A 12,563-nucleotide genomic window follows, 5' to 3' on the forward strand; every position below is an offset into this window, starting at 1 on the left:
TGGTAACTTCTCCAGGAGAAGAAATGAAAGCTGAGGGGATATTTTACAGAACTTGGAAGCGTACATCGGATGGTGAACTGTTATCCAGCATGTGTCTAAACACACACAGTCTCCTAGCACAGCTTGAGGAAAGATATTTGGTATATTCATTGTAAATCTCTGGCAAGCACACCATACGGCTACTCCGTTCCCGCCAGCAGGCACAGGAGCCGATCCTGCTCCCATCCTGCCAGCCCAGGCACAAGATAAGCCTGAAAATGCAGACAGAGAGGTTTGTGACAGAGCTGCAGGCAGACACATCCCCTCATTGTGCCATCACAGCAAACCCCTCACATACCAAGGGATTAGTTCCTGCTGGGCTAATAGACCTATCCTAAAATTCGTGTTTTCCCTGCGTTTAAAATTTATCATCAAGTCTAATTGTATCCCCTGCTATCATGAATAAGCAAATTCAATTTGTATGACTGAAATTTGAGGCATCAAATTCTCTTTTCCAGACACCACTTTTACTGCATTACTATACTACCTATAGCAATGTATAAAATACCAAATTTAACAAGCACTACAAATTATGCACTACATATTCCTCATGTACATGTTATATGTTAAGCCACACTGTCAGCTGGTATAACCTCAGGAATTGCTTCAGTAGTGTGAGAAATTAATACTAATTAGACTGTAGGACAATTAATATCCAAATTGTTATAAAATACTATAAAAAGGACTGATGCTGACAGAAGGAAGGGCATGCAGCTAGAATCCAGGCAGCAAGGGCATGATCAAAGCTAGGACAAATAGTCTGCAAATACCACACAACGTGCAAACACCTCAAAGGTATGCATAAGAATCTGTGAAGCATCCTCACAGCAGGAGGCTACAAGCACATTTGGAGTGGCCTAATTTGCCAACATATCACAGCCAACTAATAAAAGCATTTCTCAAAGACAGGCAAGTTCTGCTGGGCTGGCCTAGCACCATGCAGTAAAATTAAAAAGCTGTTCTCCATACAGCACAGAGCATCCATCCAAATCTTCGTTACACTTTCAGCATTGCATGTAATACATTGTTAGAGCATGGTGCCCTTTGCAGAAATTATCAGTGGGAGAGCATTCATCAGCTGGCAGCCTGGCATTGGCAAGGGGGACAGTTCAGCCTGCAGTTCGGGTCCCTGCTTGCACCTAGCACAGGACCAGGGCTTGCTGGGTCCCCTTGTCCCTCGGGGGGACAGTTCACACATTCGGGTCAGGCAGCAAGCAGGCTGCAAGGCCGGGGCTCCGAGCCCAACGCATCCCACAGTCACGGGGTGAGCATCTCAGACACCTGGAGTGAGCCTCCATCCGAGCTGAAGAAGTGTTTTCCTTTTCGATGCATCTCGGTTCCCAGAGCAATCCTCAGGAACACCGTGCCTCGGATGTTCTTCTTCAAAGCAAAAACTCTGCCCCACTTTCCCTTTGCTCAGGAAATCCCACGGGGAATGTTGCAAAGGAACGGCCACACCGCTGAGTGCCTGGGGACTGAGCCACCCGCAGTGACACAGCGCTGGTCCCAGCTGTCACACAGCAGCTCTTCTGCCACATCGGCCACGCCGGGCTGCTCTACCTGTTCCCAGCGTGTCCCCACGCATGAGCAGAGAAGGGAGGGTTTCATACCTGTTCCCCAGTTGCACCTGAGGTTACAATCGATCCCTGGACTTGCAGCTCTCTGCACCCATCACCGTGCAGAGATCCTAGAGCTCCTAATGCCACTGGTCTTTGAAAATTAGGAGGGGGAACTTTTGAAAAATTCAGCTTTAACCTAAACCAGTTTTCTGCACAAATATGTGCAATGCCTAAGCTTGCAGACTTCCAAGGAAGAATTAATTATTAATAACTTAATGCAACGAGAGCTGCTGTTTTCATTCTCCTCACATCCGTCAGGGAGGCACAGATGCAGCACCACCTCCTGTAATTGGAATCTTTATTTTACAAACAGCGCAATAGACTGTGTTTTATCTCCTTTGATCCCTGTGTAATACAAACAAGGCTTCCTAATCAAGGCTCCTTCCCCTTTGTTTGCCCTTCAGATGCTGCAGAGAGCCTTTTCCTGCTGGATGTTGTCGCTATGTACACTGCACAGTGAAAATGTGTGTGATGACACAGCCAGCATTGCAGAGTTTCTGTCCTGACTTTAAGGTATCCCAATAGCACCAACTGGCAGCACATACCAGCCTGGCCAGGTGCTGTCTCCTAAAGATATCGTTAAGTACCAACAATTAACAAATCAACAGATTTCCTTTATCATTCTTGGTGCTACTGGACTGAAATACACTACAGAGGAATAACAGTGCCTGGATGGTATACAGAAACCTATCTCGCTGGCAGAGCTGAAGCACAAAGCAAAGCAGCTCCACTAAACCAGAGAGAGGATGGAAGCACAAGCACATCATAACCCTGTGGAAAGTCTTTCAGTTACAGCCAGAGCAGAGGTTGTCATGGGAGCTGCCCAACACTCATAACTGCAGAACACCAACTTCAGTAGGAAACTGTAAAAATTTTTAGTTAACCTGGGTAAAATTAGTGTGCTCTTCCTCTAGGGCTCTTCTCAGAAATGGCAGACGTGTTGAAATGTTCACAGAAAAGCACCTTCTTTTGTTTGGAAGTGCCTTAGCTGGCTAAAATTTGACGAGCTATTTTCTTTAAGAGCAGGAGTGTCGCAATGCAGTGGAGCAAAAGGACAAAATATAATCAAGTTCAGTTTTCATAATAACCTGCCTGATTTTGACATAACTCTATAAGTAAAGTTCCCATCCATTGAGTATGTTTCCTTAAGGACGTGGGAGAGCCAAGATACTTCGAAGGAAGTTTTTCTTCTGTGTTCTTGCCTGCTTATTCTAACTTGTGCTAGGGTGCATGGAGGATAGTTTAAAATAAGAAACGCTAAATGGCAAATAAGCACAACAGGTAAGAGCTGGAGATAGCTGGGACTGGCTAAGGAAAAAAAGAAATCAACAGGAAAAGGAATGAAACATCGAACAAGTTTTGGCTACAAGTAGTACAAAAATGGCTGCAGAATAAGCAACATTTTTTTTTTTTCCGAGAATTTGGAAAGATAGGTGAAGCTTAGCTGCCTCCAGGCCTTGCTGCACTAGACTGACTGCTTTTCTTTTCGAGAATACAGGGAAGCATGAGACCCTCTCTCCAGTGAAAACAGGGTCAGACCCAACTCAGCTGTCTCTGTGCTGGTTCTGTGACCCAGAGAACAGAGCTGCCTTACTGGCCATCTTCCCTCTCTCCTCTCTAAGAGGTGGAGAGAAATCTGGCAGCAAGTAGATGAGAAGGGGCTTTGGACCAGAGTTTACATTTCCTACCTAAGTCCCAAGAGCTCAAAAGCTTTCAGCTGCATCTTATTCACATCTTTCCCTTGTCAGATATTCCTTGGATGTGAACGGAGCCTGACAGGAGGGGAAGAAGAAGGAAATTACATAAGCAAAACAAAAGTGTAATTAAATTCCCTCTGCAGATGAGCAGATCAGGTCTCGGCTGTTACTTTGCTTCATTCTGTCACATTCTGGACTGTTCTTTAAGGAACTCTCTGCTAAATGAAACTAAGAGGACAGCTTAAGGTTTCCTTTTTCCAAGGAATGCCATATGTCTCATCTTTTTTTTCACACCTGCTGTCTTATGCCATTCTTACTAACATGAGCACTGGCTGGATGAAGTATGAAGCATATATTTTCAAGGTACTAAAATGAAGCCGCCAAACCCAGGGCTGAATTATGCAGGAAGCAAGAAAGCTTCCACTAAGTGACAGCATCCCTGGAGCATGGTCCTGAGTGGTCTCAGCAATTGCTTCCAGCAGTAACAAAATGCCATCTGACTGATACCCTTAGCATTTCTAAGGCATTTCATCAATCACAGCTGAAGTCTTTCCCAGGGAGTAACTTAGAAAAACAAGACCATACCTCCTGCTTATTGCCCACTGATGATTTTCAGTGGCTCCATTATTCTGAGTTAGATGCCTTGTTTCTCTCATTGCACAACTTCTAGGTGCAAACTACTTTTGATTTAGCACCTGGATTAAGTTCTTACTCCATCTCACTTTTCCAATGGGAAAAAGGCCTGATGCAAATTTGAGGAAAAATGTCCGTGGCCCTTCCTTTTAAAATAAAGCTGTGATATTTTTAAAAAGTGTTGAGGAGAAGTTGGTGGTACACTAAGTTTCCAACACTGCCCAGAACGAAAGAAAAAGATGTTCTAATGACCAAGTAGTATCATACTAAATTGATTTACTTTTGTTCAAGGTTATTAGGCAGAACAACCTGAAGATAATCCTTACAGAGCAGAAATGAGATCAACTCCAGATACTTTATCTGCAGGCAGAATGTCACCCTGACATTCCTGTAACACTTAAAAAGACCAAGACAAACTTACAAGACCTAGTTCAGTTAAACCAGATTAAAACTTTTAAGATAGAAAACGCAAGCTACTGAATTACAACAGACTTCTACTTCCCATGTCCAATGAGGTCTCTGCACAACAATATTTTTTGCTCAGTTTTTGATAACTTACTTAACATTGCAAAGCTTCTACAAAAGGTGCTGAAATGGTAGATCAAGTTAGTTATCTAACTGCTCGCATGGATGTGTTACCTTCTCTTTTCAGATACTTTTAGCAGACAGTTATGAAATTCTGGCAGGCAATTTGTACAAAAACTCTTGAAGACTCATAAGCTTAATAAGCACACGTCCAGTTTCTTATTTTAAAAATTATGTCTAATTTTCTCTCAGTATTCCAATCGTCTGAAAGCTCTACCTTCTTTTGGGGAGGCATGAAAAATGATACAAAAGTTTTAGAGTTAGGAATAGAAATTATGAACTTCCTAGAAAATTAGAGGGAAAAGGAAGTTAATTCTTCAACTCAGAAATGCAAGGTAGACAGCAAATCCTTAGCATTTAAATCAGCAAAGATTACACAGCAGTACAATCAGGTTTATTGAATTGACAGCTTCATTTCTTAACCTTTAACTTTACAACATTTAACAGAGGCTTCAGAAAGTAATTATTTTATATGGACATTTAGTTTACTTCTAGGGTACTTGATTTTTTTATAGGAGACTGACAATGGCACTTTAAAGAAATATCCTCAGTTATAGCCACAGTAGAGAAAACTGTCCCAGAATACCATTTCATTTCCATGACACAGTTATTTCTGAAATTCAGACTCCAAAACCTACCAATTTAATGTATCAGATGGATTTGCATGCGTTTAAATTCATGATTTAAAATACCAGCAACTGTGCTCACACAAAATTAACATGCACACACACTTGCCTGCATTCACCCATCACAATTCAACTGACCCTTACTAAGAGATTCCAGTCTTTGCCCAGTCTGAAGAAGTGATTTACATAAATGATCCCTAAAAGGGGGAACTAGAGCTCCAAATTCTGCCTTTCTCTACTTTAAAAAACTCACCAAAATTTCTAAAGGAAACAGTTCTACATTTTTGAGGCAATGTTGCAAACCACAGGCAGTGTTTCTGGAACACACCAGCAGCATCCTGCATGGAAACAGGTTCCTGCTCAGTTCAAGAAACAGTAGGTTTGGTTCAGTTTGACTATCACAGAAACATTTCTCATTATATTAGCCACAGAGTTAATTGGTCTTACTTAGGAAGGCACTGAATATGGAAGGGAAGGGCTTTCCAAATACTGCAGTATCCTTAACGACACAGATTTTGAGGGTATTGTATCATATACTTTGGGGAGGACTTTGTGCATGCAGTCAGACAGATGGCTGGATGACTGCATATCTATATAGTTTATTAACTGTATGAGTTATTTATGCTCCTATTTCCAGCCAGTTTTACCCACAGCTTCCAGCTTTTATGCTCAAAACTGTGCATGCAATTGCTTAATCCCTGCACTCATCTGTTCACCCTTCAACCTCCCATAACCCAGATCCCTGCATGCAGCCAGGCAGTGCAGTTCCAGTAAATAGGGCACTGTGAGGGAGCAGACAAAGATGCCCTGCTGGCCTGCACTCAGCAGGTGCAGAAGCTGCCTATGTGCTTCATCTTTTGTGCCTGCAAATCCCCAGTCACTGAGGACAGCTTTCCAAAGCCTGTCTTCTGGTCTTAGGTATAATTTAAATAACAATCATTCTAGGAAAAAAGATGAGCCGTTAAAGCATTTCTACATTATTTAAGAAGGTCTAAGTAATGACATGAATTAAAAACTGCTAAATGAGTTGAGACTTACAGTAAAATGTGTCACTGCAAGGAACCATTGCTCTACAGTCCCTGAATGTTTAGCCTTTGGGCTCTCACAACTGTGCTATGTAAGGAGCATATACTCCCCATCATAGAGAAACAAAAGTCTGATCTTTTTAGCATGTACTCAGACATCTCTCCCAACTGTAGTGAAGCAGAGAAATGCCAGAGTCTTTGGAAACAGCACTTAGGAAATAGCAGAATTTTATAATTTGAAAATTCAAATGGAGAAGTTCCTGTAATAGAGTTGGTTTTGAAGAAAGACTGAGGGACCTACAGGCTCAGTTTAAAAAGCTCTCTATATGTCTTTCTCCAAAACTAAGATTGTACTTAATCTCTTACGTGAAAAAGCATATTTTTTCAAACTAAGAGCAATAAATAGCTTTTTTTAAAAAAATCACTTAGTGAAAACCAAATAGTGGCACAGTGTTATCCCTCTCATCAAATCCTGACAATAATTTCATTGTAAATAGGAGCAATAAATGTTTGCCTGTCTTGGCTGCAAAGGGCATAGAGCTTATATGATCTGAACAACTGCCTGCAATAAGCACAAAGGTAAGGAAAAAGCATTATCCAGATTACTAAAGTGGCAATCTGCTGTAATACATTTCCATTCATTTATCTATTTGCTTAATGCAATGTCCAGTGTATGAACATTACTCTTTGCACCATCTTATTTACTACAGGGAAGAAGGTTAACGCAGGAGAGCATATTAAAGGTCATTTCCATTCTTTGAAATAATTAAGTGTAGCACTTGCTGAATCCTTTTGAGGAGATCTGCAATAGAAAGTGCTTTTAAATAACTTCACAGGTAGCTGCATTAAAATAAATCCTCGAACAGTGGAGATTTAATAAGGAACTTGGAACAAAGGAGCAGCCCCCTTCTGAGAGTGAGCAGTAGCTTCTTGTCTCAGGATTTTTAAGTTTTCAAACCTGCAGTATCCACTGCACACCGTTTTGTTCTGTGGCTCTTGTAAGCACAGTAAGGAAATTTTCTTGTACACAGAACTAGTTTAATTCCAGACTTTCATATCGGAATGAACCTTTAATGGACTGGAAATACAATACAGTCTGCTCTGTCATTTCACACATATCTCTCAATGTTCCCAAAAAAACCTGAAGCCATCACAGAATTGTAAAGGGAAACTCAATAAATAAGAGCAGAAAATAAATTGAAAAAACCATGCTCCTGTGGGCAACTGTGATTTTGGACCCAGAACCTCATCTTGTCAGCATGCAGAAAAGATTTCATCCATCTGGGGCAGAAAGCACTGTCAGAACCCATAAGCCAGCGTGGGGCAAACTGGCTCAGCAGCCACAGTGAAGATGACCCCAGGAAAGGCCATCATCATTGGCATCAATAAGAGAACACCACTTCCTGCCCCCATTTGGGATGTGGTATTTTTTTTAGGTGGGGAACTTTTAAGAAATTATTTTTAATAGCTGTTAGTTCAATGTTGTCTTCTCTCAAGGTAGAACAACTAAAACATACAAGCCTGATGATATCCACACAAAAAAGAGGAAGAAAATTATCCTATAGTTTAATCAGCAGTTATACACGACAGGAATTGCTGTGGTCATAGCAGGTGTAGGAAGCACAGGAGTGTCAGGCATCTTTTCCCTAAATGAGGTTATAAAACAAGCAATGGGATGTGCCAAAATAACTGGGTACAAGATTTTTTTGTAGTCTTTGTTGATTCTAATAGCTAGAGCAATACTGCCTTGTTTGAACAACACCAGGTGACATTTTTGAAAACAGTGACAAGCTTACAGACACTGTACATCTGGTCTCCAGTTTCATCAGCCTCAAGATACACCACAAGGCCAGCATGAGCCCTAACAAACTCCTATTTAGTGCTCACCAGGCATCAGCAGTCAGCAAAGACATTACCTACAATCAAAGCCTTCAGTAGCAGTTGTGGAGTTGGTTCAACTTTGTAGAATTTTGACAATTTATTACTTTTAAGACAGAACAAAAATCAGTGCCCTGCAACAGAGATCACCTCTGTTTATTTATCTCTGGTTGCTACTCACAACCATTTCACTTGTTTTTACACAAAAGTCCTGAAAACCTGAATGTAAAAGCCGAAGGGATGGGAGCTTTCACCATGTTGTTTAAACACCCTTAAGCTGAGAGCTGGGAGTGTCAGGACCAGTAAATCAATAACTGCTGCCTGCTCTTTACACTCACATTTCTACCTGTGAGGAGCAGGCAGCATTTCTAACGATGCCCATTGTCCTTCTCAGGTCACAGCAACCCTCCCAAGAGGGTAGTGAGATGCCATTGAAAGGCTTCTCCTTCTGGCACAAATCACTGTGGCACACACATCAGAAATATTTTCCTGCTGAACTCTGCTGACATTTACATGGCTGTATTTTTTACCCCTAGACATATTACAACCATAATGGAAAATACAGAAGTGCATGCACAACGATTATAGATATTCATATGCATTCTGCTAGGGAGAGATCATGCTTATAATTCATATGGGGCAAAGTCACAAAAATATGAAGGTCTTCCTACCACTGCCATTTATAATCCAATGGGAATTCATTACATTTTTATTCTCGTATTACAAGAGACAATTTATGACTGCCTGTATATCACATTATGTTTTAGAGGTGATGATAATGTAAAAGCAGCCTGTCCTCAACATGGGACAACTGATTCAAGCAAAATGTCATTTCAAAAAAGTGCATTTGGTTTCTTTGAAAAATAAGTAACTGTAGGTAAAGCTTTTTAAATTTTATTTACGGCAGCCATTTTAGAAAAGAAGTTTTGTCAAAATATTCTATTTCTAGGGTAATTTCATTTAATTTTCTCTTTAGGAGCAGAGGAGGAGCAGAGGTGTGGTTTTATGTGATTTTTTAAAATCACAACCAAACATACAAGTTCAGGCTATTTCAAAAGCCTTAAATAAGCCCATTCTGTAATCTTTTTCATCTGGTCATTTGTCCTCAATACTGAGCTGTTTCTTGTCCAGACTGAGATTTCATCACCACTAATATTTATCCATCTCCTAATTGCATCACAATGCATAAGCTCCTGGTGCACTTACTTGAGAGTTTCTGTGATGGCTTCAGTAAAAGAGGCCAAGAATTCAAGTCAAATACTTGACATGCCTACCTAGGCAGGATTTCATGGGTTCCAGTTGTACTTACTACCTTCTGCTTATAAATGATGTAGCATTTGTGATAACAACTACTCTGTGTCCTCACAAAGCAGACTCATGAACACAAGGCACAACATGAATATTCCTCTACCACTTATTTTTGCTGGGTTTGTTATTATTTCTAAGGATAAGATTTCTATTACATTAACTTGCTTTCTTAACAGCAACATAATTTTGTTCATACCTTTACAAACTTAGGACATTTTCAGGTTATTAAGTTTCCAATAGTAAGGACATAATCTGGTTACAGTTTTTTAGAAGCCATAAATTCTGTTCTCTGTTGAGGGATACCTTTCTGTAGGCACAAGTATTTCAGAACAGATTCATAAAAACGGATAGCCAGCTAAATTTATACATCTTGACCTCACAGAGAGTTCAGTTTCACTTGCAGTAGAGCCATTTATATTGGCATAATGTGTTACACAAGTATAGCTGAAGTGAAATTACACTTAATAAGCTAGACTGTATTTTAAAAGGAAGATGAAATAATGGCTATGATATTTAATGTGCCACTTAACTGCCACATTAATAGTAAATTTATCAGTAAAGATGATGGAGCTACAATGATTTAGAAATTACCCATCCAGACCATTAGAGCTTTATGAGTAACACCAGTAAACAGCATTATAGGGCAAATTCATGTATTTTCTCATATGGAAAATTAGTTTCCTGAAATTCCTGAACAGTCCCAACTAAACAGGACCAGTTGTAGGGCTGTCCCAAGCCAGTCAAGGTACCAGAATGGGGATCCAGCAAATATAAAATGCCATGTTCCAGACGTGACCTCTACGCAACACCTGAGCGACCTGCTGCTTGTGTTACTCTCACAGTGCCTAAGGACAGACAGGAACTCCTTCTTACACTCACCTGCACTAGCAGAGATCTGCTGCCTTCAGTCAGAGCTCTTCCCTGAACCAACTCAGTGAGGATCATGGAGCTGCAGGGGCAGGACATGGAACCCAAATATCCCAAGCTTAGATCAGTTTAATCTGCCATGAAGCTGAAGACCTTAAGCGGGAAAAGCTGAGGACTGATTTCAACTTCCACAAAGCCCCAGCAGCTGCTGACTGCAGTGCAGGTGACAACTAATTCATTGAAAAGGCTGCCAGTACAGGTTCAGTGGATGCTACATGGCCCACGGACTTGGAACCACGATTTCCTTGGGCATTGAACATTGTTCCTCAGCAACATGCTGGAACAAGTGAAAAGCTCCACGGCCCATTACAAACATCCTCAGCTCTTTGATCATTCGGATTAGAAAGCCTTTAAAGATTATAGGTGAAAACACACTGGTTTACAATTAGCTGCTTTAGGCTGTGTGCTGTATAAATTCGTGCTTGGTGAGCTCTGTGAAAAGCTTTCTCAACAGAAGCTGAAATCCTTTTTACTATCTTTAGTACTGATCTACCCCAATAATAAATTTCATGGCCATTGTGGTCCGCTCAGAAATTTAGTAGCCTCCAGCCAGAGATAACCATCCACCAGGTAACCTTAAATGGTATCCTCTCAAGGTTAGAGAAGTGTGTTTCAGATTACTCTGGCTTTCAGTTTTCATTCTTGCATCCTTCCTGAACTCCCAGCTTCCCAGGAGAGCCTGCCCAGTCGGTGATGGATACAATGTGTTTAGCCTCTTGTTTTTAAAAGTCGATTCATTCACCACACTAGGTGGGGTACATTTTATAAGCACTGAAATGAGAGCTGGCCAGCACAAAACAGCACACATGAAAAATAAAACTACAGTGAAAATCAGGCTAGTACTGGGGAACAGAAGAGAGAGGTGCACAAAAACCTGTCCTACCAGACACAAGACCTTACATCAAGGAGCTCACTGTGCCTCTCTCTCAAAAACTCTCTAAGTCTCAAGTAATGCTCCAATTATTATGATGAATTAGGGATTATTAATATTAACCTGGAATATCACAAAAAGAAAAAAAAATCTAATTTTTTTTCTCATCTTTGAGGTCTATTAAGGGAAGGCACCCAGAATGACAACTGCTCCTTATACAGCCTGGCTTAGTTTTGTCTTCATAATGAACCCCACTTCACAGTCAGAAATTATTACAAGTATTTTCCACTTAACTTTTTAATAGACAATTACTTTTCTTTTCTCCATGTATATTTTCTGCTTCATGGTACCTAAGCTCATCCTCTTAAGTCTCCCATATAATTGCCAAAGAAGACCTTTTAGACAACACAGACCACCTTTCACTACAACTGAAGTCCTACATGCCATTATATCTCACCACTGCTTTTCACATTACAACCAAAAGATTTGGGATGTAGTTAACACACATCAAATAAGAACACTACTCATAAGATTACTGGGGAAAATAAACAAAAAATAAGAGGGAATCAATAACAGGGCTTGCCTTTGCACAGTACAGATATTCACTTACTAAAAAGTCCTCAGTCATGGAATATTTGACTGCTGTAAGCACAGCTATGACTTTGGGACAGGTCACAAAACTCAAGGAATGTAGGTTTAATCTATAGGGGCAGGTACTAATGCACTGTGCATACATTAGCAAAGTGACTGTTTTAAAACTCAGGTTAGTTACCTAAGCAAAATGCCAGAAGAGATTTGGATTCAGAGCTGAAAGCACCATTTCTCTACAGGCATAGAAACAAATTACAACCCTCAAGATGAAATCTTTCTACTGCTGTCGATATTCATGTATCACTAATTTACATGATCTGTTATTTAATCTACCAGTGCTATCACTGGTTTTAATGGGCCAGTGCTAATGATATATTTTTTTAAAGCTGTCCTTAGATACAGAAAAAAAACAGACAGATGTCATAGGCATAAAAGAGATATTAACAGAGCAGATGATGATATCTGCCTGCTGAACTCAGTCCAGCATGCAAAGAGATTACCATATCTTGGGTTGCAACAGCCCTTCAGGAGGGCATTTTAGGTGCAGGCAATGTAAGACACAACCCTTATCTTCCCTCATGTTGTCAGCTGATCTATGCAGCAAAAGGGATGTGGTTTATTTTTAAAATGGGACTCTTCTATTTCTCTGCTCCAAGATCTCCAGTTTCTTAAACTCATTAGCATTAAAATACTACGCCAACAGAAAAAAAACCCTCAATTTTCTCCTTTTCCTTAAATTTTCTTTCCCCAATAGTCAGTTTTTA

The sequence above is a fragment of the Heliangelus exortis genome, chromosome 13 (assembly GCF_036169615.1).
Source record: "Heliangelus exortis chromosome 13, bHelExo1.hap1, whole genome shotgun sequence".
Classification (NCBI taxonomy): domain Eukaryota; kingdom Metazoa; phylum Chordata; class Aves; order Apodiformes; family Trochilidae; genus Heliangelus; species Heliangelus exortis.